The 22,517-nt window shown below is 41.2% G+C and overlaps 1 protein-coding gene across 3 annotated transcripts in view; it reads left to right on the top strand.

Moving 5' to 3' along the window:
- PHC3 (polyhomeotic homolog 3) overlaps positions 1–22,517 on the top strand; it is a 627,291-nt gene that overhangs the window by 285,531 nt on the left and 319,243 nt on the right. The window lies entirely within an intron of this gene.

Genomic DNA, 22,517 nt, shown 5'->3' with positions numbered 1-22,517 from the left:
AAAAGGTTCTGGATTCGTGTGGTTGTCCAAGTGGGCACGGGGTTACACACCAGTTAAAACGAAATTTCCTTAAGGTTTCTGAATGCAAATATTCATAGACTGTTTACCATGAGTAAGTATCAGTCAACTCGAGCAGTTTCAGCATATATTACTAAAAAACTGAAGAAAAACAATTAAAGAAAAACATGTGCAGAGTCATGTCATGCTAGTGATAACTTCACTAAAGTAAACATGCACTATGGGTAATATATTTCAAGTATTACTATACACTTGCTATATTTTCAAAAACTTCATGCCCAAGTGGGCTAGGATTCTTATTTCTTGCTCATAAATCTTACGTTTCTATTCTGTGTATACATGAATTCATTCCAACCTGTAATAGAACAGAAATAAAATAAAATATTAGCTGTCAGGTCATGAACAGAAAGAAATATTTATAACAACAAAATGGACTATAACAAAGCTGCAAGTAGATCAGGCTTTCACTTTTTCAACCTTTCTAATATGTACATAGCGTGGTGTGCATGTGCATGGAAGGGTGATTACAGATGTACTTTGGGCTCTTTGCTAGCTAATGCCAAAATGTATCTAGATTCCATAATTCTAAGTTTTTTCTCCCGGTCGCCACCTCTTTCATCTACCCTTATGTTATCAATCACAGTAAACTTTACATCCTTTGTGTCTCCATCATGAAAAGCTTGAGAGTGTCGGGCAAGGGCATAGCTGAGGTCTTTATTTTTGACCACTCTCAGATGTTGTAGTATGTTTGTGCACCTGCAGAGTGGTACTGCCTACATACACCTTCTCACATCCACATTTCAACACATTCACAACAAATTCGCTCTTAAATGTGTAGTGCCCTTTTATTTTGTGAGTCCTATTGTTAATTCAGAACTCTTTCAGGTTTTCTCAAATTGTGCATGTTTTGCATTTGTTGCTGGGAAAAATCATCAAGTTGTCGTAACAAAGTTTCTTTTTCCACTCTTACATCACTATGGACCAGCTTGTCCCGGATTAAATCTGCTCTTTTGAATGTAATCAATGGTTTGACGGGTATATCAATTCCTATGAGGGGGTCACCTTTAAGTAATTGACAATATTTTTGTAATATGGTTCTTAGGGTCTTGTGTGCAGTGTTGTAAGTGATAATGAACCTGTGTTCCACTTTGTTCTCTACTCTGCGCTTTTTCTAAAAAAATAAGAGCTTCTCTTTGAGTCCTCTCTACACTCTCACTCGCTTTTTCAAGTGTGTATTTGCTCTAACCTCGTTGTTGAAATCTAAGTGTCATCTCTTCTTTAGCAATTTTGAAACCCTCATCCGAGTTGCAAATTCTTCTAGCTCTAACATACTCTCCAAAGGGGATATCCTGTATCTGGCCAAGAGGGTGAAAGCTCTGTGCGTGCAGTATACTGTACCCTGCGTTGTTTACTGCATAGCGAGGTGGTAATAGCATGATTCTTTACATCAATTTTAACATCTAGGAATGCAGCCTCTGTGTAGCTGATCTGACTTGTGAATTCGAGATTCATAGTGTTCTCGTTTATTTCACTTACAATCTTTTCAGCACTGTTAGTGTCACCTCGCCATATAATGAAAATGTCATCGATAAAACGGAGCCATGTCACTATGTAGTTGCGCCATTTATCAAGTGGGTAATTATTCAAAATCTGATCTTCCCACCACCCCATACAGAGGTTCACAAAGCTTGTGGCAGAGCATGTACCCATGGCTGTCCCTTGTTGCTGTTCATAGATCTCATTATCCAAAAAAGAAAATGTTGTGTCTAAGACACCAGCTCATCATTTCTATCAGCATCATGTTGTGTCATTCAAACCTTATATGTCTGTCCTTGAGAAAGTGTTCAGTGCCTCTGATGCCCTCATCATGTTTGATGCTGGTGTACAATGACTGGACATCTAAGGAAGCCCTATTCCCATTGTGTATCCTGCAGGTGTCTCAGGAAATCTGTGTTGTCCCTTATGTACGAAGGTAAACTCTCAACAAACGTTCTGAGGGAGACATTCTCAAACAGACTCCCCTGTGCTGCAATAATGGCCCTGTCTGATGGTTTTATGGCTTCTTTATGTATTTTGGGGGTAAGATAGAAGACTGGAAGTTTAGGTTTCTCCACTTCAGTAAACTATATTCGTTAATGCTGATCAACCCTTAATTTCTCCCGAGGGTCAATCGGTTACTGAAACTTTTGTCTATTTCCTTGCAATATGCCAAATTGACCTTTTTGTAACATGCTCTTTCCCTGAAATGGTTGTAAGCTTCATTCATATAAGCTTTTTTCGACCGAAGGACTATGTTGCCGCCTTTGTCGGCGCTTCTCACCACTACGTCTCGGTTCTCAGATATTTTCTTAATAGTTTCCTTGAAGCTAGGATTAACATTGTGCCTTTCTGGTTTTCTAAGGTCCCTCATTTCTTTGATTTTGACTGTGACCCTTTCAGAAAATTTATCTATGTCATCATTTAGGGTGGGAGGTAACATTTTTTACCTAGGTCTCAAGGCTGATCCACCCTCTTCTGAGACCCAGACACCCTCCCTTTCAAGTCTTTCTGCTATCAAGGTCTGCTCTGTGGGGCCCTGATCTGTTGCTTCCAATTCCCATAACACCTGCATGACACCTATATCACCTACCACTAAATTCTTATCAGCAGTAACAATCAGGGCAGAGGTAGAATTTTTGGTAGTGCTCTTTTGATACAATTTCGCTAGATTTAGTTTCCTAACAAACTTGAAAAGTTCAATTCAGGTTCCCAAATAATCAAAGTTTTGTGATTCACAGTATGATAGTCTCGATGTCTAAGTTTTTATGGTCTTTATTAAGTATCATATCTGAAGGATTAATTACCGTCTTAGTCTCTTTACTCAATATTTCCTGTTGCTTCTCGTCATTTTGCCACTGCTATCTTCGGCGTTGCCTGACTGCGCCTGATATATATATATATAATGTATGTTACGGGCCAATCCAAGTGGACCACCATAATGTAGGTCTGAACTAGGGGGATGGAAAAGGTTGCATAGAGACCATCTGAGATCATTTTGAAAGAAAAACACACACACAAATTAAGGGCTACAACAGGGTCGTAACATAGGCTCCCGCAGCCGCCACGTTCCAGGGGCCCCCTCACTCTCAGCAGAGGGAGACGGCTGCGCCTGCAAGCAAGCCTCTTCAGCGATAGTCTTCACAAATAAAATGGTGCTCCTGCGCGCACGGCATCCCCAAGTCCCCATAAATTAAACTGTGCCGTGCACGCCACGGTGATGGCCTCTAAGCCTTCGAGACTTCATTCTCTTTCTATCTCGCTCCCTAATGAAAACCGAGACTTCAAGAAACGGGTATTACCCTCTCTTTCCTCCGTACGTTTATATGCTCCCCTGTGAAATGGATCCAAAAAAGAAAAACATTTTTGCTGGAAACATTGTCTTTTTCTGACACAAGTGCAGCCTCAGGGTGGAGAGAAATAAAACATTCCAAATGTGAAAAATAAATAAGTAATAATTAAAGCAATACAGAGTGGTTGCAAGGTGGCCAGATTGATTTATTTGCACCTAAACACATTAGTGCCACTTTACAGTGTTTGCCAGTGAAGTGATACTTTTTTCTCCTCTCTCTTTGAACAACGTTGTTTTCCCTGTGTTGGAAAGTGCACCTTGCCTGGAGGTACTGAAATACCTGCTTGATGGGTGAATTGGAAAACAAAATGTGTACAGCGACTGTGTGTTTACGAATATGGTCTTTTTAAACCATACTGCCTATGTTTTGAAAGGATATAAGCAATGGGCAATGAAACGGGTCCCTTCCGGGCCCCGTAGTCATGGCCTTACCTTTTCATGCAACAACACTCACTAATTTCAGAATAATGAGTGTAAAAGGAAAAAGGTAACCATGTTGTTCCTGCTTACATTTCACATGCTTTACTTAATCTTGCATTCCATATGAATTTTTGCTTTTTTCTAGGATGTTGTTAATTCTTTTAGGCACCATATCGCTCTTGTCTAGTGCGTAAATAGAATTGAGTCACATCCAGGTGTTTATAGCGGGCCAGTGCAGTGAAAGTTTCTCTAAGTGGGGCAGTATGGTGTTCAGTGGGGGAGAGGATGTAGCACTATGATCAGAGCTGCTGAAGTGGAACTGGTGAACCAGGTTCAGCCTTAATGACCAGGCTCCCAGACCACTCTCCTGAGGAAGCACATTCCTGTGCTACACCTTAGAAGGCGCCGCAAGATCTTAAAAGCCCTGGTGTCTTAGCACCAGCAGGTGGACCCTAGCGGTGGCAAGTGTGGATTAACCTTGAAGGCCTGTCCACCACTATCCATGAAGTTCACCTCCAGTCTTGGGGACAGACCTATGAAGCAGCACAACATAGAGTGTCAGTGACTCTGTCACTGATGTCACAGGACCCGTGAGCAGGGTGGCTCCAGGGCAGTGCGACCGCACCGGGTTTTAACTTCAGGAGGGGGCGTCGTGTTTGTAAGGATAATATGGTTTTAAAAGCACTTGCTGCCTACTTCCTGGCCTCCAACATTTTTGGGCAACAATAAAAATGTATTGATAACTCCAGTGATTAATGTTCGTAGTAGAGAGAGATGATGTTTTGTCTAAAGGAAGGTTTGACTCATGAAAAGGAATGGCAGAGGTGTAATGTGCATGCTGCTAAGAACATGTGCCATGCAGATCACAAAGTGCACATAATGTGAATAGGTCAGGGGGTTACTGCTTTTGTGAGAGAGACCCTATTATTACTTGCAGTTAATAAGTTATAATTCTAACATAGAACAGTGAGCTATTAACTGTCATGCAAGAGCTGCATGTAAACTCTAAGGTATAAATTAGAGCATTCTGTTTTTTCCCCTGTCTTCGATTATCCTAATGTTGCAAAAAAGGGTTCATTTGGGTAGAAATCCATTCTGATTATTAAAGAGAACTCCCAACCATGGTATTATGTTTTGAATTCTGAGTTTGTGTTTCTGCAGACCAATCACTATTAAACTATGATGCCTACTAGTATGGTTGTCATGTGACTCCTACATCTTGTAGTCTTTTGTCTTATGTAACATTTCTTACGCAGTGATTTACAGACATGATTGATTTGTCTCCGTGTAATATGTGTGATTTAAAGTGCTCTGACACCCTACCTGGTATTAGTGGTGCTGTACATTTTCTGATACTTTATTATTTTGAAATTTCTACACATGCTAACAGTTTCTGCAAAGATTTTTCCTTATTAGTACTAGTGGAACATACAACTGCAGCAATGAGAAACGTGACCAGTCAACCTTTGCAAAGGGCCCTCCACTTCACAGCAGCACAAGTCACATTTTTTAGTAACTTTTGATGTGTTCGGGCTATAAACAATGTATTAGTTAAAATTGTCAGATTATGCAGCAGATGATGTATTATGTGGCAAATATGACAAAGCCCTAGATATGTGGGAAACATTTGCAAACTAGGATATTTTGCCATTCATGTTTGAACTTATCTTGTGGAAAAAGGGAGGAGAAGTGCTGATGACAGAAACTCTATGGCTGGGAGACAAATGGCGTGTGATTCCGCTTTTAAGGATGTTTGGGACATTCTGTGATTGGAAACGTATAGCACTTTGTGAATGTATTTTAATGTCAATAACACACATTTAACCTTAAACATGTGTATCTATTGGTTAAATTAAATAATGTAATAGGCTGTAACCAGTTAGTGAAATGGGAAACTAATATTAAAAATTGGAATATTTTGCTCTTTTTGCCACACCTCTCACTCCACCCTCTGACCCAATCGATTGGTTATTCCCGCCCTCTGATTCTCCTCCCACAGTTCCCCTACTTTTTTTACCCCACTTCGAACCACTGCCTGGCACTAACATGGGATGTATGACGGTACAACGCGTGGTATTACCACGCGTACCGTTACAACGCAGGTTTTACAACGCAAGTCATTACAACGACTTGCGTTGGGGGAAGCTGGATAGTGAATAGTTTAATTTACTATTCCAACTCCAGTACCCGTGGATAGTAGGGAAGGTGTTGGATAGTAAATTAAACTGTTCCCTATCCTAGAGCGCCCTCCAGCGAAAGTCGTTGTAACGACTTTCGTTGTAAAACCTGCGTGGTAATGGTACCACGTTGTAAAAGTTTCGTGGTAAAGGATGTTCTCCTAACATACATTAGAGACAACTTTGGGCTTTTACCACTGGGTTTCTTAGAGAATGACACCTCAGGTCCATACACGGGGGCTAAACACAGCACGTTTCTGGGTTCTCCGCACAACGTGTTTGCTATTTGACGCCAGACTTCTGCAGCTTGTGTTGAGGAAATTAAACATCCCCTTGTGCTTGTATAAAACATACCTGCCAAGTGGCATTAGCACCATGTTGTGTCCATTCATAGCTTTTATCCAACAACACTTTACATGCTGAAATGTTTATCCCCTTACTTAGATGGTCACAGCACAACTCCCAGAATGTAAGGTGCTGTTGGCTTAAAATCCAGGCCGGGCTGGCGGTGTCTCAAGTGACGATAGAGCCATTTGGAAGCAATGGTGAATCTGTAATTTAGCAGGCGTGTCTATACTCTTAGTAAATTGTAAATACCGCCAGTGTTGACACACTGAGGTCCGAGGCCTCTGTTTGTTATGAAGTAAGGCCTAGTCTGGTGGTTCAGGTCAGTCCTCGTGAGGGAAGCTGCTGGACTTGTTTTTACCATGCACTTTGAAAGTATTTTCACCTTGATGCAAGACGAAAGTTGGATTGTTTTACAAAACATGCTTGATTGTTGTATATTGCTGTACTGGTGATTGCTTTATTTTGCACTCTGAAAGTATTTGCACTTGTTCTTTTGCTTTACCAACTACAGTTTGTATAGATTGTCATTAGGTACTTGCTGATATGGTTTGTTTTTATTCTACATGCGGTGTTATTTATGGTGTTGCTTGCACTTGTCTGTAATACGCGTAGCTTAAATCTTGTATTTAGCATTGTTTACACTGTTCTGAAGCATCCAAACAGTTTTCTTCCTCAGCCTTGTTTGCCTGCCTTTTTTGCAGTGCTTACTAATAAGACATTATGATTGAAATTGCTTCCTCAGTTCACGTTATCATGCACAACCCTTGACAGTCGCTAGTGTGTGACATGCAGATAATGCACTAATCTATTTCTCTTGACTTTCGCAGGACACTGAGTTATAGCTTGTGTACTTCTCATGTATATTGTCAGTCGAGTTTTCATGGAATTACAGGTTTGGGTTGGTGTTTAAAAGTTTCAAGGTATTTTCAATTCTATTTCAGACCCTTCATAGTTTTTCTTTGTTCTTCAGCCATAGGCAGTTCCTGAGACAATAGGATCACTCCTTGGCATTGTTCTGATTGCTGCCTCAGTTAAATAATCTGCTTTTGACAGTATTGTCACAAATGGCATAGCTTGTATGTTAAGAGTGTTTCCCACTTTCTCATTAGAACTTAGAGAAAGAACATTTAGAGGCATTTCATCGAAATGTTGGAGGTTTCAAATCAAAATATGCTAGATTTCTGGGTGGTAGGGCAAAGTGGTAGATGGTGGGTCGCGCCGCCGGGGGAGGGGGGCCCCCTCCATGTGCTTTGCAGGGGGGCCCCCTCAAGTTTCGTTACGCCACTGGGCTACACTGCAGACTCTGATATTAGACAGTCTGCTTAAAAGGATTGTCTGAGATAGTGTCAAGTGTGATGGAGAGATCCAAAAATATAATTCTTTAGCTTCCAGTAGAGCAATATCTGTGTTATAAAACTGTTGGAAGCCTATGGTAGAAGCATATCTGCTAGATAACAAAAGAACAGGCTTCTGGATAGAGAGACAGTTATCTATTTATTTAGTATTTCTAGACTGGAGTAGGAAGCTGGTAGGTAGGCCTGTAGTTTGATAGGATTAAAGGATCTGCAGAAGTCTTCTATAAGAGCGAGATCATGACAGCTGATTTCATGGCCAGAGATACAACAGAAGAGGAAATGCAGGGTTTAGCAGATATCTGAGAATGGGGCAAATGATAGTATGGCCACTGGAAAGATTCCATCCAGTGGCTACCTTTTTCTTTTGCCTTCTCTTTCTCCATACATTTCCACTTTACATGGCCCCTCCTCTACTTGGTCTGGAAAGTTGCTACTTATTTTGATTATTTCAAACCTGTACTCCCTTTTCCATAACTGCCAACAAATCCTTGTAAAGATGTTTAATGTACTCACCTGTAAGCTACCATGATGGTGATCATGCAAACAGGCACCTGGGAACGTCCTTTCAGAATCATGTGGCACCGGCTTACTTGATGAAGTATCTATAAGCATCCTACATGTGAATTGTGTCATATCCCATTAATCATACTTTATTCATTTGTATTTTTGTTTCAGGAGTATATGGGTAAGCTAACATGTTGCTAAAGCAACATAGACACAAGCATCAATAAAGAAAAAAGAATTAAAGCAAAGTCTAACACTGTAGTCTAGTTAACATAGTGACACATGCATTAGTTATTCATTTTCAAAAGACTCTCTCAACTCAAACCCTTGGTAAGATTGAAGAGATGAAGAAGCTCTTCTCCATTTTTCTCAAACACTTACATCCAAACCAAATGGTCTGAATGGAGTAAAGAAACTCAGTGGAAGACATTACTAATACACTTGTCATAGCCTGCAAGTTTTTCTTTCATATCTTTTGTAATATAGATATCGGCCTGGTCACATCTAAAACTCGATCCAAAGAGCTTCAATTAAAACGGCTTTTTGATCTTATATTAAGATTAAAGGAATAAGATGTGTCAAAACACTGTGAGTCCTTACGTTGGCTCCCATTCAAGGTTCTGGATTTTCTAAGCAATCTAGAAATAAGCAAAAAGATATGACCAGATTTCTACATAATCCTCACAAAACACTATAGTCTACCAAGGTTGTAAGTTATTTAGTTCCCTGTGGAAATGCACTGCATTTGGCAGCAGAGCATACACTGTTGCTGGAGCTGAGATCTGTAGTAGCTTAAAGTATATATGTTATCTCTGTGCACTCGTGTTCACAATATTTAAACTGTATCGTTTTGGCGCTATTCTTGTTGCACTGTGTCAGGCAGTGCCCTCAATGAATTAAAGTTATTGTGATTATGAATCATTGAAGAATGCGCTCATTCGGCTTGAAACATCAAGGTTTCTTCACTTTATTCAAATTATTTCATAAATCACTCGTTATCTGAAAATGAGTTGATTGCCTTCTTTAATTCTCAAAAGGCAATCTTATATGCATTTCTTCACTTTTCATTAATGTTTGTCTTTTGACGCAATGGTTCACCGTACCCAATGCATTTCGGGTCTTATGAAATGACCCTTCCTCAGGGGTTAGTGGCGACCATCGTAGTCAGCGTACTCGGTCTACTCCGTGTCCCAAATGCACACAGCGTTTGCATTTGGGACACGGAGTAGACCGAGTACGCTGACTAGAATGGTCATCACTAACCCCTGAGGAAGGGTCATTTCATAAGACCCGAAATGCACTGGGTATGGTGAACCATTGCATCAAAAGACATAAACATTAATGAAAAGTGAAGAAATGCATATAAGATTTCATTTTGAGAATTAAAGAAGACAATCAACTCATTTTCAGATAACGAGTGATTTATGATTTATGAAATAATTTGAATGAAGTGAAGAAACCTTGATGTTTCAAGTCGAATGAGCGCATTCTTCAGTGATTCATAATCTGTAGTAGCTTGCCCATTACTGATTTCCATTCCTTCCAACAGAGTTTTGTTCCATTATATGTATTCAGTTTCATACAATGGGCCCAATTTAGAATTTGGTAAATGCAGACACTCTGTCAAAAAATATCGGTTTACCTACCTACCGCCATGGAGGTCCATCTGTCCTATTAAGAATATGGTGCTTTGACGGACAAAAGTCTGTCTTAATTCTTTCGCACAGTTTTCTTAGTTTATGAGGGTACACCCTAAACATGACAAAGACAGAGACAGAAAATCACTTCTATGTCCACCGAATTTAGATGATAGTTAACAGTTGATTGACACATGGCGGTTCATCCTTTGCACCTGTGTTGAAGACAAAAGGAGCTTAAAGCAGCCTAGTCCAGCCCAAAACAATCCTTAAAAACCTACTTTATCAAGATTTTCCTACTACTTCATGCCCTGGGACTCTCTGGAATTGGTGAATGAATAACAACACAATATACAATAAATTAGAAGGTAAATACAACATTTTTAACTATTTTAAATGCTCATTGTTAACTACCAGTGGGTTCAGGACATTGATTGGTATGGGGGCATAAGGCAGTATAGGGGCAAGTGTGCGTGTGCCGGAAGCCCTGGTATCAAAGAAGCCACTAGCAGAGACTCAATCTGTGTGACAGATAGGGCAGAATGCATGTCATCCAGGATGTTAGTCACTTGAGACAGTTGCTGACTGACACCCTGTATAGGATGCAACAATTCTGTCTGGCCGACATAGAGGTTCTCAGGAACCTCCATTGCCTCCTCTGACACCAATGCTGGTGAGATTGGAAAAGTGGGATATGTGCCAGGGCGAAGATGCTGACTTGGCACCGAGGAGATTGGAATGCTGGTTGGAGTGACTGATAGTGGCTGCCATGGAGTTGGAAGCCTGTGAATCAGATGGTGAAGTGGTCTTATGGGCAGCCCTCTGTGCCACCAAAATGTCCTAGGTGCAAGTACTGTGAAGTGTAGCCAGTATGTCCCTTGTTTGTTGAAAGTAACAGAACGTACACTTTTTGAAGAGGTGCACAATTAATACATTGTAGCTTAATAACCTCAAGAAAGGGCACACAGTGTGGCATCATTAATGCCTTTTTTGAATTTGGCGACTAGTTGCTCTGTCACAAACACCATGGATATCCCATCTGTCTTTAAAGTGCATTATTTTATTTAGCACTTTTAATAAGGCGCATGGGATATCTGTCATTCTGTGACTGAATACCCATCAGCAAACCTTAAAATCATGCAGAATATCTGTTAATGTACTAATTTCAATCAAAGCTAACATTTCCGAAGTATGAATAATTGTTTACCAGTGTACAACTCTGTCATATCTGTAGAGTTTTACAAACAGGACACTCTGGCAAATGTGACATACATTTGTTTCCAACACATTACTAGTTAGATGTATGTTAATGCACTTGTAATTTATATGTACTGGAGTGTATGCATATTCTGTCACTTGCCAAACTCAAAATCAAGCACATATTGGTATTTTTTTATTATTATTATTATATTATTGAATGCAATCTTCTGTGAATGATGTTGACTCCTAGCCCATGCCCAGCATTCACATTTATAATGATCTGCTATCATACTTTCAGGATTATATGGAACTAATATCAAATAAAGAGAGAGAGAGTGTGTGTGTGAGCCTCCTTTTTGACAGTAGTGTGTTCATACACTTGCCAAAGTCCTGGATGTACAATGAAAAATACACTCCTCAAATATTGGGAATGATATACTATCCATGTCACAGGATATTTTTATTAGCACTTTAGTGGCAGCACAGTATGCTTAATAGATATATGAGCATGCCAAACACTTTTAATGCACACCACAAGAGTGTGAGTCTCATGAGCTACCTGATGAAGGGACCTTTTTAGTTTTAGGACGGCATACTCCATTAGTAATGTGACAGATATCCCATTGGCAATGTTACAATGGCATTTATACCTATGTTACTTATTGCCACATTGTTATGGAATAGTAAGAAACTGAGTATGGTCATAAAAAGCTATGGTTTGACTTCATTGAAGGAGGGCACTGACTTCCCAAATGGCCTTCTTGGCTGCTCAGGGTTTCGATTGAATGCAGTCTCCTCCTATGAGCCCTACGTGGTTAGTCGTAGAGTAGCATCTGTGTGACCCTTACTCCCTGATCGCTATAATCTCAAAGACTAAAGCACCACTTGAAAACTCACAAAGTATTATCTTAGGTAAGCAGAATGTATTTAAATTAGTAGACAAACATCTGGGCAGTAACTTTAAGAAGTCCACTTACATGTCTCTATTGAACAACCAAAAAACAGCTACATTGTTCTTAGCGCTGATTGGCCTTTCATATAGCGAGAGGAGAAGAAACAGACAGACTAGCGCTGCGAATAACAAGAGACACACGGCGTGCCACCTCGGACCGGCTGGTCCTGTGGACAACAGAATCCCACGTATTTGAACGAGTTTAGGACAAGCTCCCAACTTCTCGCAACAGAAAGGAACCTTGGAAGGTCCCCAGGCTACAGGCCCAAACGGGCCTCATGCGAAGCGCTCCTGTTATACCCCTACGTCCTGATGAAGACCCCATCCTGAGGCTTTGATTCACCCGTACCTTTCAGGGGTCGAAACGTCGACTATTGTTACTTTTCACTGTTCCAAAACATAGGACTAAATAACGGAGACCTACGGAACCTATGTTTGAGACTGTTTTTGGAACCTTTAGATCTGTACATAGGCTGTAAAGGCTTTTTTCATACTTCACTGTGATTTTAACTCAGTCACACCACCTTTACCCGGTCCCCACCTTTACCCCCACTTACCTATCCCTTCTTAATACCCTTTCTCTATGCACCTTGAGCGCATTGACACATTTTTGAATTCACTTAAATATAGAAATGTGTTGTTTCTAAGTTTATATTGCCAATGCATTAATTGCAATATCATCTACCATTTGGGTTGAAATTTATACAATTCACAAATTTAAGATGTGCGAAATAAATATGCACCGAATATATTGACTTGTTTTTTCGTTTGCTGAGCTACATTGGTGCCTTTGATAGAATGAAAGTATTTCACTGAGCGAAATAAGTGCTATTTTGAGACTTTTCCTATTGTTTATATTAGACTCCGACCATTTATACATGTACCTGATTGGCCTTTCATAGGCAGCTAAAGGCATGAACCTAGAAGACGACCTATACTTCATTGATGAACCACTTTCCATTGCTCCTTTACCACACATTTGCCCTGGATATTCTTGACTTTCACAAGTTTATGAAGATTAAAGCAGAACTTTCTAAACTAACCCCTCTACAGCCTCCACAGCTTGACTTCTTTCTATGTTAATGTCTTACATTTGGTTGTATTGCATCAAGGATCCACAAACTACGTTGCACACCACTACGGTCTTCCCCCTTACCCATCAAAGTAAAATGGTGTAAGTACCTTCAGTCCTATACCATTGACCATCCCCACCAACCCCCCAAGTCCTCACAGACGTGTACCAAAATAGGTACTCATCTCCTTTGTCACAAATGTATTCCCTCTCTTACCCATACAAAACGTTTTGCTTCCCTTTTTCTTTATTGGATTCCTGACAAATAGTTTTAATTACACCTCTCAGACACTAGCATATGTTGGTCTTGTAAAATAGAATGAGGTGATCCTGAACATATGTTTTTCAGGTGCTCATGCCGTCCTACATTTTGGGATGATTCGGTATCAATTAACCAAAATTTTACATAAGAATATTGAGTTCGATTTCAGGGCGATTATACTGGATCCACATGCAGCCAGTAACCTGTTATCATTGCCAGAACTAGATATAGCCCTTTGGACCTTTTGCTAACTATAGCTATCAAGATGATCCTGAAGGACTGGAAAAACCTTGACCTTGTTTCATTCCACACCTCGTGGGCCTGGGTCACATACCTCAGTAGTACTCACTTCACGCAGATGTTGATTGAGAATAACCCTATAATATGCCAGAAAATATGATCCTCGCTTGACACCTATATGCAAAATTTGACCCCAAGCTCCAGCAGAGCTTGCACAGTGACTCTTCATGTTGACTCAATCATGATTTATGCGTGACAACTCATGGACTTTCTGGCTTTATCCCCTATTTCTCTATATTCTTTGCTCTTTTTAATGTTATTATTTTCTCTTCTCTTTTAAAGATTCTCCTACAAGTAAGTTGGACAAAGTAGCAATGTGTTGATTATGTTTCTGGGAATTTAGCAAACAGTCAATTTAGTAACCCATTTACAGTATTTTCATCATTGTTATTTGTTTCATGCAATATGCCACTGTACTGTCTTTTTTTTAGTGTTTGTCTGCGGGATATTTTTCCTACGGTATATTCACGGTCTTTTCTGCTGCTATTTTATGTTGATGTTGTTGTTCCTCCGATTCTCCCTATCCTACTCACGTGTATTAAAATTCTTCAGTACAACTTTACTGATAAAAATCCATGTTACTTATCAGACAGCAGATGGGATCTCATTCATGTTTTCAGTGGATATTTACATCTTCAACACAGTATCAGATAATATTTAGGAGCTGAAATATAGATTTGCAGATGGCTTACTCCATCATAAATGTGACTGATATCCTGTCCTTATTAAAAGTGACTTCAAGGATCCTCTGCCCACCAAACTCCTCAAAGAGCTTAGATCTTCTATACTCCCACTTGGGTCTAAGATTGTCAATGCAGCTCTCCCAGGGCATGATTCCTGATTGCCTAAAGAGAGGACATGTTGCCCCCATCTTAAATAAAACTAAAAGTCAACTTGTCTTACCTCAACAATTACTGTCCAATTTCTAACATCATGACACTAGCAAAACTACAAGAGAAATGCATAACATTTACAACTCTGCAACCACATCGAGCAATTTCATCTCCTTGACCACTACCAATCTGGCTTCAGAACGGGGCTTAGTAATGAAACAGCCTGATCATACATTGTCGAGGACGCCCTGAGACAACTAATCAGTACAAACCTTTCCTGTTTATACTTCTTGATCGCTCATCTGAATTAGATATGGTCAAACATGACAGCATAATTGACCTTTTGGAGAAAAGGATGGGGTTATCTGGTCTATCTTAAGCTGGTTTTCCTTTTTCCTTGATTATAGAGCTCAATGAATCAAAATCTATCAAACCTTGTTGGACATTACTCTGGTCTCGATTGGAGTACCTCAAGGATCCACACTCTCACCCACACTATTCAACTTGTTTGTGGAACTTCTTACTAAAATTATAAACCCTTCTTGCCCTGGGATGACTTACAGTTAGCAGACCAATCCTGAGTCATATCTTGATTAGATTATGGGAGTGCCACTCTTGCAGGATTAACCAAAGCTAGGCTTGCTTCATTAAGGGACACTCTGATCTCAGCTGTGAAGATCATCACAGGTTATAGTAAATGTTCCCACATTACACCAGATCTAAAACATCTGAAATGGCTCCCATTTGAAACAAGGATTCAGTTGAAGATAGCTTGCATTATTCATAAGGCTCTTCATCATAACATTCCTATCTACAAGGTAAAAAACTTGAACTATCTGGTGGGAGTCATACCCAAAGAAGTACTTATTCCCTATTGTTGAAGCCATAGAAGTTGAACAAAAAGAAAACTTATAACCAATCCTTTTCCGGCCTTGCCCCAAGAATATCGAACGCAATACCTCCAGAAACCAGATCCAACCCCTCGAATTCCTCCTTCAAATAAGAAGTAAAACTGCTGTTGCTGAATAGATGCATTCAACAGTAGAAATGAAGTCACTCAGCTTAACTATTTTTCCTGTATATATCTCTGGATCCTGAATCTATTAAGTCGTTTGTTACAATATATATTCTTCTGTTTCTTGCTTGTTCCTTTTTACAATTTTATGTTTGGCTTTATTGCTATTTTACATCATTTGCATCTCAATCTGTTTATGGCTTGTTCCTTTTTACATTCTTATGTTTTTAACTCATTTGCTATTTGTCCAGCTCTCTAATACCCGAACGGGCCCTGTTCATGCTATATAAAACTCCCTAAAAAAATAAATAATAAGGCAGACAGGATAACGGTCACGTTTGTGACGGAGTGCCCGTCTGACAATTTTTAAATCACACCCTATGAAACTTGTAATAAGGGTTACTGAATATCCGTCACCTTATTTTGGAGTAACACATCCCAACAATTTCAAAATCAGGTCCATTGTTATGATTTTACGATTATTGTAAAATGTGTATGTTTGCTTACATTTGACCATCTCTGTGTTGTCTGATTCCATTAAGTACCATACTCTTTGTCAGGTTTTTTATTTTTTGGTCAAGTTACACCATCACAGCATAATGTATAGAATATCCACCTTATTACAAGTGCATTTTATAGTAAGTGACTTGTAATATGTGTACATGATATGTGTCACATTGTGATATAGTAACTCTTCTGGCAAACCGAAACTCAGAGCTCTTTGTTTTATGTAGAGGGTATTCTATTCAAAAAGTCTCTCTCCTTAATAAACTGTTTCAGTGTCATCTTTAGTGTAATAAGCAGCAGAGTCCCTAATGGCTTGCTTGTCAAAAAGCTTAGGGCCACCCTTGACTCAGATAGTTCCATTTCCAAAATCAGTAATGACATTCAAAAGCCATTTAAAGCAAAACATGACATGCTTTTTGACACCAGGGATGTTATTCAATTTCTCTCTCAGATTGGTAGTTACCCTAGTCGATTACGCAGCTACCCTATGCCAAAGTGAGTACAGTGGAACCGATTTTTAGTATTGTGTGTGTTGTGCAATCATTAATGGTTGGGAATATATTACATCTCAATTCCCGGCATACATAAACCAGGTCCAGATTAGTCTTTCAGGGAGACCAAAAAATATAAATGTATGTGTCTTTGTCCAGGCATTGGCTTTTACTTGTGAAAGCTGGGTGGTTGCCCAGGGCACTGCATTTTAAATATTCCAAGATGAACAAAAAGTTAACTAGAGCACCCAAACTCAAAGTTTAGGCAAACAGGTAGGGCAATTCATTTGTTTAGTAGTATATTTTGTGCATTACACAAATTGGGGAATTATAGGGTTTGCAGCGCTTTTAAATTTTTTATATTTATATATGTTATATTTAATATGTAGTCCATTAGCGTTAGATTGTCCAGTCACTGACAACATTCTTAAAAACAAAATAATTATAGCTTTAAGGGCCTGCCTGCTGATTCCCAGACCTGCGTCACTGGGTCCCACGTCCGCGGCCATGCAGAGGCTGGGCAGTTTGTGTGGGCTTGTGGCTAGACTGGGATGGATGTGATGGGGTACCCCTTCCGTAGCCACAAAAGGGGCGAAAGGCAGACTGTGGTGGATGGGAAGACGCAGCGAGGCGCAGGGATCTGGCCGTAGCCCAAGAATCCTAGAATCGCTCTAGCGCCGAGTCTGTCTTGTCACCAAAAAGGTGACGCCCATCGAAGGGCATATCCAGCAAGGTTGATTGAACATCCCCCGAAAAACCAGACGTCCTCAACCATGCGTAGCACCGAAGGGCTACCGACTTGGCAGGCGTTCTGCCTAGTGAGTCGGTGGTATCCAGTCCACATCTGATTGTGAATTTTGCTGCGTCTCTCCCATGTGCCACTGCCTGGGAGAGAACAGCCCGAGCCTCCTCCGGGAACTGAGGCAGCACCTGTGCATCCGTGTCCAAGACTGTATGTGTGTAACAACCCAAGAGGCACGTGGTATTCACGGACTGCGGTGCCAAGCTGGAGGAAGAGAACATGCGCTTCCCAAGATGATCCAGCTTCTTGAAATCCCTATACAGGGGTGTAGAAGGGAATGTGTCCTTGGAAAGGTGTTGGGTGAGGGAAATGGGATCGCCCGGAGCCTGTTGGTGGCAACTGGCAGTCGTCTGTTCTGCAGGAGCCCCTGTGCTGGGCTTGGACCAAGGGCCCAGAAGTACATTCGTAAGGGCTTCATTGAATGGCAAGAGGGGTTCAGAGGAAGTTGCCGCTGGTTGAAGCGCCTCTGCCAGGAGATTAGTCCTGACTGCCCCTCTAGGGAGGTCCAGTCCTAAGACCTCGGCTGCCCTAGCATCACCACTGCAGAGGACGCTCCCTCCTCCCGAGCCACAGTAGGGGGAGAAAGCATGCCAAGGTCTTGGGAGGTGTCCAGACCTCTGGCATCACCCAATTCCTCTCTCCAGTCCGGTGCCAGGGCCGGAGCCACCGGCATTGAAGGCTCAGGGCCCCCAACCGGCTCCTCGGGCCCGAAGGCACGCAAGTGGAGTTGGGCTGCCCAAAGATTCCATGAAGGTCTTCGGAGAACATACAAAGTTCGGCAGGGGACACACCAGCTCCCGGAAACGGGAGGAGATGTGGAGTCGTCTCTGAATCAGGCACCGGAGAGGGAGCTTTAGAATGACGGCGCTCCGGATCCCACGTTGCTTTAGCCAACCGACGGAGAGTAGGCGAAGAGCGACGGTGCTTCCGCGCCTTATTCTTGTGCTTTTACTTGCCCTAAGAGGGCGCAAACTTGGAGGACGTGTGGTGACACCGCGACCGGTCTTGAGACCTTCCCCTTGGGCAAGACCTGGAGCGATGCGGAGGCAGGCTCCAAAAGCTTTCGTGACTGCTCTCGCAAAGACTTCGGATTCATGGCCCGACAGTCGGAGCACAACTTTGTGTCGTAGTTGCGCTCCAGGCACCAGAGGCACATGAGGTGTGAATCCGTCATGGATATCAGCTTGTGACAGGAGTCATAAGGCTTGAAGGCTGTCCAACGATGGGACATTCCTCACGCACCAGGAGTCAAAGACTGGAAAAAAGAAGTCGACAAAATCGAAAAAAGTTTAGTCAAAAAATGACTAAGGGGCAAGCTCTCTCCGGATCTGCGCTACACTGTTGCAAAAGAAGAAAGAACTGACATCAGCGTGCAGGGGCCGCGTCTAAGTAGGCACCACAACATCACAACGCCACCTTCCGACGCACAGGGGTACTGCTCAGAGAAAAATTCTCCGGATCCAGTCTGACGCCTGGGGCTAATTCTAAGGTTAGAATCCATAACTAATATTTTTCTCTTACAGATACATCTTTACCAAAGGAAAGAAACTTGTTCTTATACACGTTATATTTAATATTTAATCCATTAGCGTTGGACGGTCCAGTCAGTGATAATATAACTAAATAAGTATAACTTTAAGTGACATTAACGTATGTAGACTACCTGATTCTCTTCTGGCCCATATAACTGGCTGTAGTTATTCATGGGCCGCCTCCAAAAGGATGGCCTACAGCTCAGGAGTGAAGTTGGGGGCCCTGTCGCCTACACCTTCAGCCATGCTGAGTCCCAGCCTGGACAATTCTAACCATCGAAAGACTGCAGCTGCTATGAAAGTTAGGTACAGACTTCACTTACTATTCTGTCATCCATGACAGATATGCATCAGGCATCCGCCATTTTTGTTCTCCATCAAAAACCATCATTATCAGTATTATATATGCGTGACAATGTGGCAGGATGATAGTATGTTATTGAAGGAAGCTTCTATCAAGACCAACTAGAACGTCCCCAAAACAAACTGTAGATCTACATCTAATAGCTGTCAACTTTGATATATTTAAAAAACAAAAACTGCAATTGAATATTTGGCAATCCATACTTTTTTATATTTAAAAATTAAAATGTGATTACCTACTTTAAAAATATATATTATTGTAAAAGCATTGCCAGTTATTTTGTGTCTAATTTGGTTGAGGTTTTAAAATGTTTATAAAATATATATGTGTATTTAATTTGTTTTTGGAGTATTAAATAAACGTAATAAATCACTTTTATTATTGCCATAATGTAGGTGTATGTATTTACACATGTTACTAAATACATTCTTATTTTAATATGTACTTCAAACGTGTGTGTACCTGCAACACTTACACCTTGCACGCATATGTTGGAGGTAGGGTAAGCCACCTTTGGCAAAACTGATAAGGATACATCAACTTAGAAACCATGTCCGGATGTAAAGACCATGCATGAAAGACATATCATTAAGAAGTACAGGCTGAACTGTAACTTCGATTGAAGCTTTGGCACAACAATTTTAATCCGAACATTTGCCGGGCATGAGAATTCTGACAGCCATCCCACCTGTTATGAAGATTATGGCAATTTTGCATTACTGATGGATACTTATAACCAGTAATTCCCTATCTTCAGAATAGTCCCCAGTCGCCAGAGTGGATGTGTAAACATTTTAAAGCAGTGCTCCAGGATACCGCTAGGTGGCGCTTTGTGGCTCCACTTAACCTTCGTCCCACCGAGGAAATGATGGAGCATAGCCGTATATCAGTGCTCACCTATTCCTATTCCTTTCTTTCCATGCCTTGAAATATGGATCCGAAACTCCACTCCCACTTTTGTCGGTTTTCGATGGTCCCTTAAAACGAAATTCAGTCTGCAAAGGAACACCGTCCTCTTCTAAAACTGCAAGTTTCAAACCATGCCGTGACTGCAGAAAACAGTTGTCAGTCACGGATCTGCACGAGGTGCGTCCTGGGCCGTTTCTAGGTGTTTTGCCACCCTAGGCAAGAATTGAAAAATGCCGCCCCCTCCCTTTTTCTCCTAATTTGCTCAATTTCTTCGCTGTTTGATTTCAAATTTTAAACAATATTCCCCCTTTTGCCACCCTAGGCCGCCGCCTAGTGTTGCCTAATGGTAGAAACGACCCTGGGTGCATCATTGGTGCTTGGGTTTGGGCATGACTGTAAGTCATGCGCTGTGTGCACCTCATGCTCTCGGGACTGAAAAGCAGAGGTGTGCATCACATGAAGTAACAGGCTCCTGTGAGTCCTGCTCCAAGTTGGGGGTGCAGACCTGCTTTTGCTCCCGATCTCCGATTGAGGGGCCTGTTCTGCAGTAGCTCTGGTTGCGCTAGAGTTTCCAGGACCACTGATGGTGTCACTCTTCCATCTCTCTCTGTTGTGCCTTCAGCCCATCATGATCCTCAAGGACTCTCAACCTGATTACCAATAGAGAATCTGTCTTTGACACCGTCCAAACTTCTTGACCCGTTATGGGTTCAGCACTGACCCCAGTGCAGCCACCACGGCTCTGAAACCCGCCTCGGTCCCTCCTTCATGTATATTGGTGCTGACACCGAATGAGAGCTATAGCTTTTTTAGGGCGCGAGTTACATTTACATGCAATAAGTATAAGTGGTGAATTTCGGGGGATTTATGCGCTTAAAACTGTGTGTTTTAACCAACCTTTTCTCCTAACTATAGAGTCCATTTAACCTTTGTTTTTCATTGAATTTCTATGATTTGTTAATATAAAGTAAGATATTATTACAATTCTTGACCATTACGTCACTATAATTTTGAGATTTTTTCAGTGAACTTCTCTCCTTTTTTTTTTTAAAACATAAAGTAAGATTCTGTCCTGTGCATGATGTGGAGTTGGGTGCGGCCAGGACCGGGGGCCAGACCTACTGACTCTGTCAAAGGGTTTGAACACCGAAATATAAAAAGTGAACCTATTGGCTTTATCAAGGGGTCAGCACATCAACATATATAAAGTAGTCTTTGTCAAAAGTCACCAATAACTATAATAAGATCTATATTTTATAAATTCACGCATTGCGATGTTTAATAGAAATGATTGTCATAAATATTTTCAATAAGAACTTTTTTTTTAAATCAGCATATCTTTTATTTATTTTTTGCGTTTTGCAGGCCATAAAGTGCCACTATAGAACCAAGCATGAGTTGACCCTGCACTCCAGCTTTGTTTATTGGCTCAAAAGAAATCAAGTTTGGGGCCCATGGGGAATGCCTCTAGACCCCTTCCCCGCCCGCTCCACAACCAGCCCTAGCAACGCAGGGTATCCCTATCATGCCCCCTATATGTATTTATAACTTTTTTGCAGGACAGAGGGCTGAGTTTTAAAATAGATGCCATATTGTTGATGTGGTTGCAGGTAATCAGATCATGTCTTTCGATCTGGCAGGTGCACGGATCCTCTGTGGTGTGTAATGTATAAATATTTTTTACTCTCTAACTTCTCTAAAACTACCGAACAGATTTACAGCAAATCACAAAAATCACCCTTTCTGGACCAAGATCTATCTTTCTCCTAAATTTTGTGTCATTCTGTTCAGCAATTTTGGGTGTAGTTACTTATGCCTACTACCCTTCCTGGGGTATAGCCCATCAACCAGAACTCTCCAGCCATCTCTGTCTTGGGCTTTTCTTTAAATCTGACTCCAGGTGTAGCCCATCTCCTTGCAGTCAGCCTTGAGACTTTGGTGCCAGGTGTCTTTTTGGCTTTCCTCTTTTTCTTTTTCCTTGGGAGTTCCAGGACAGTGCTTGCCTGGTGTTGTATGGCGCGGGCTTGAGGAGGGTGTGACCTATCCCAGGGTCTTTTCATGATTTCTACATGAGCAGAGAGTTGGGAGGCCTGCTGCCATAGATCATTGTTCCTTATGTTATTTGGTCATCAGCTTTGGAGAATTTTCCTTAGACAGGGGTTAAAGAAGGTCTGTACTTTGTTGGTGGTTGTCACTGTTGCCCTCCTAGTTTCTACTCAATACAGAAGAATTGATTTGACATTGGTGTTAAAAATCCTGATCTTGGTGTGTTGCGTTAGGTCTTTGGAGCTCCAAATCTTCTTTAGCTGAATGAACGGCCCTTGCTTTGCCAGTTCTTGCCTTGACATCGGCATCTGTGCCGCCGTGATTGTCCTGACACTGCCAAGGTAGCTGAAGGTCTCAACCTTTTCCAGTGCACCACCTCATAGAA

This window comes from Lissotriton helveticus, chromosome 11 (genome assembly GCF_964261635.1).
Source record: "Lissotriton helveticus chromosome 11, aLisHel1.1, whole genome shotgun sequence".
In the NCBI taxonomy this organism is placed as follows: domain Eukaryota; kingdom Metazoa; phylum Chordata; class Amphibia; order Caudata; family Salamandridae; genus Lissotriton; species Lissotriton helveticus.
The sequence above is the reverse complement of the archived record's forward strand: the minus strand, read 5'-3'. Positions and strand labels throughout refer to the sequence as shown.